Source organism: Otolemur garnettii, unplaced genomic scaffold, assembly GCF_000181295.1.
Source record: "Otolemur garnettii isolate 467f Iridium unplaced genomic scaffold, OtoGar3 scaffold00113, whole genome shotgun sequence".
Taxonomy (NCBI): Eukaryota; Metazoa; Chordata; class Mammalia; order Primates; family Galagidae; genus Otolemur; species Otolemur garnettii.
The window spans coordinates 6,329,718-6,333,447 of NW_003852508.1; positions in this window are offsets into that span (position 1 = coordinate 6,329,718).

Consider the following 3,730-nt stretch of genomic DNA (forward strand, 5'->3'; position numbering starts at 1 on the left):
TTTTTTTTTTTTGTTTTTTGTTTTTTTTTGTAATGATAGCCAAAACTTCGACATGACAAAGGTATTTCTCTTGTGGCTGGACAGTGTATACATTCTTATTTATTTCACTGTCTAACGTGAATGATGAGTCAACTACTTGGACTAAATTTCAGTCTTTGTAATTTAGAGAATCCTGTATCGCCAGTGCTGGGGCTGCCGGAAAGTAGGTGTTCAGTAGTATTTGAGGACTCACAATCTCAATGTCATAATTGTCAAAGGAAAAAAGGAAAAAGGAGCAAGATTTTAGGGGATGTCATAGCCTAGGTCATGAAAATCTTAGTAATCGATAGCATATAGGATTTATGATCACTTTAACTCAAAACTTTCCATTTAGCAACTGTGTTCCAGATTTGTGCTAAAACCTGGAGATTAAAAAAAAAAAAGAAGGTTATGGTCCTTGCTTTTAAAAAGCTGAGAATTCCTGGCAAGGGCAATAGTAATAGTAATACAACAACAAAAACAGTTATTGAGTTCTTGCTGTATTCTAGACGCTTAAGTCATTTGTATATTTTAATTTGTTCAATCCACACAATGATTATTATTATTCCAGCTTTTTAGATATATAAATTGAAACATACAGAGTTATACAGCTCTGTATAATTTACCCAAAGCTAATATGGAGCTAGAATATTAGCTCCATATTTTATATGGATAAAAATATAAAAACAAACAGTGAATACATACTCTGTTTGGTACGTGCATGTTGTAGGAAGGACTGGTGTGGGGTGGTGTGGTGTGCAGAAGAGTTTCAGATGGAAGTGATTTCTAAGCCTTTTCCTTCTGAGACAGCTGTTTCTCTCCAGGTCTGGTCTCTGTTCCTTCCATGTATTTTGCTACCGACTGGAAGCATCTTGCTGTACTTTGTGACATCTCTTCTCCAGATCTCAACAGTCAATTAACTTCAAACAGCTATAATTATATCCTTTATAATCCACACCCTGCTTTGGTGGCAAGAACTGGGGCTCTAAAATCAGGTATACTTGGTTCTTATCCTGTCTCTTCCATTTGCAAGCTGTGTAATATTGGTCAAGTTACCTAAATTCTCTGAGCTTAGGTATTCTTATATGTAGGATAGGGTTGACTATACCTATCTGTTACGTCTGCTGAAAGGATGAATTGAGATAATAAATGTAAAATATCCATTATGCAGAAAGTGCTTGATAAATGCTAGCTTTGTTTCTGTTGTAAGATCATGCAAGTTTTGCCTGTGTTTCTTTCAGCACCTATTATGGTTCCCCACAAATAGTGGATGACTAATACATGTTTGTTGCTTTGATTTTATGGGAATAAAAAAATAACAGTGTTATTAAATGATTGAAGGAGCTCAGGACTTTCACCCCAAATTCTGACTCATTGGTATAAAGAATATTTCAAAAGGCATTGTAAAGGGCTTTCCTTTATCTGCGCAAACCAGACTGACCCATCAATGGAGCAGTTGACTTCCCTCCCTTTCCCTGTTATCTCAATACTATGTATTGTAGTACCTGCCTCTCTATTCCAGGTGAAGGGCATACTTATAACATCGACTTAAAATGTACCAATGCAAATTATGTGACCAAAACTTGTGTACTTCTGTAATACTCTGGAAAAAAAAAATCTCTCAGGTTCATTTACAAGTCAATCTGTTTTCCTCCATTCAGTCTCCCAAGTATCTATTCATCCTCACTGGCAATCATTTATTGTCCCTAAACAGAATTGCCTGTATTCCTCATCATTACCGCCCCTCTAAGAACAGGTATAGAAATATCTGGATTTCATCGGGGTATTGGGCAATCACTCCATTATTCTCCCCATGAATCTTCCTCTTATTAATCTGCCTTAATGTGAACTAATCTTTCAGTGAAATTCTGGGGGACAGGGAGAATTTCTCCCCCCCCCCCCATAGCATCATAAATACAACATCTTCCTGGAATATTTTTCTTTTCTTCTTCCCTCTTCTGTCTTTCCTACTTAGCTTAAATTCTACTGTCTTTCAGGTCTTGGCTTAGATGTCGACTTCTCCAAGGAGTTTCCCTGGCTGAGTCAGACTCTCTTCTCTCTGCTTCTATAGTACCTTGGGCTACAGACACTATAGGTGCTGTGCAAGCTTTATTGTTAATTTTTTTTATTGAAGTGAAATCCATGCAACATAAAATTAAGCACTTTAAAAATAATTCAGTGGCACTTGGTACAGAGTCTTTAACAACCATCACCTCTATCTAGTGCCAAAGTATTTTTGTTGTTTCAAAAGAAAACTGCATATCCATTAAGCAGTCAGTTTCCTTTTCCCTCTCCCACTAGCCCTTGACAGCTACCAGTATGCTTTCTGTTTCTTTGGATTTACCTATTTGGGATATTTTGTGTAAATTGAATCATACCATATGTGACTTTTTATGTCTGGCTTCTTTGATTTAACATAACAATTTTTGAGGGTCTACATTATAGCATGCGTCAGCACTTCATTCCTTTTTATGGCTGAATAATATTCCACTGAAAGCATATAGCAGGCATATATACTAGCTTTATTATTTTCTCATTTCAAAATATTGCCCAAGTCAAACCTAAAGACAAACCTAGGGCCTGTATACTTAAAACAAGTCCAATATCAGCTGGTCTTAAAAACTTTGTTTCAGGATAAAAAGATACCAAAGGTAGTATATATTAAATCTTCTTTTTTTTTTTTTTTAGACAGAGCCTCAAGCTGTCACCCTGGGTAGAGTGCTGTGGCATCATAGCTCATAGCAACCTCCAACTCCTGGGCTCAAGCGATTCTCCTGCCTCTGCCTCCCAAGTAGCTGGGACTACAGGCACCTGCTGCAATGCCTGGCTATTTTTTGGTTGCAGCCGTCATTGTTGTTTGGCAGGCCCGGGCTGAATTTGAATCTGCCACCTCAGGTGTATGTGGCTGGCGCCTTAGCCACTTGAGCCACAGGCGCTGGGCCATATTAAATCTATTTTTGAAGACAGTATTACATGTGTGAAAGAAAAACAAGGTACAACAATCTGACTATGGGATATTCTAATGGGGGGGCTTAAGAAAAGATCAATCATTTTTCACCCAGCTCCCCGGAGCCCTCCCAATAACCCTCCTGGGTTAACTCTTAGCAGCTGGGCTCTTTGAGATTTCACTGTGCCCTACCTATACCCTTCAGGTTGCATTTTAAAGAGCACCAAAAGCTGTTCTGAGCATGAGGAAAACTTCTCAGATTGTGACTTACTGAGCAATTACCATGTGGAAGGCACATTTGGGGAGGATTTATATTGGTTCTGTTTCCTATTCTTTCTGCAGAGGAACTGAAAGTTTAAGTGGAATTAAGATATGTAAAAAAAAAAGATATGAATCTCCCTTTGACAAGGTGTCTGTATAAACCATAAAACCAGCCTGAGAGCCTACCTTTTGAGCTACATTTTATTTGAACATACACACTTTTTCCATAACTTGGCTACTTTTATCCTATAATTATCAAGTACTCACTTTCAATCTGGAGAAATGAAATTGCAGTAGCTGTGGACTAGAAATAACAATCTCAATGCGTCTGTTGAGAAAAGAATGGCGTAATGTACACTTTAATGTTTATTGTGGCACAGTTCACAACCACAAAGATGTGGAACCAACCTAAGTGTCCATCAGTATGTGAGTGGATTAATAAATTATGGTATATGAATACTGTGGAGTACTACTCAGCCATAAAAAATGGTGAACTAAAACCTG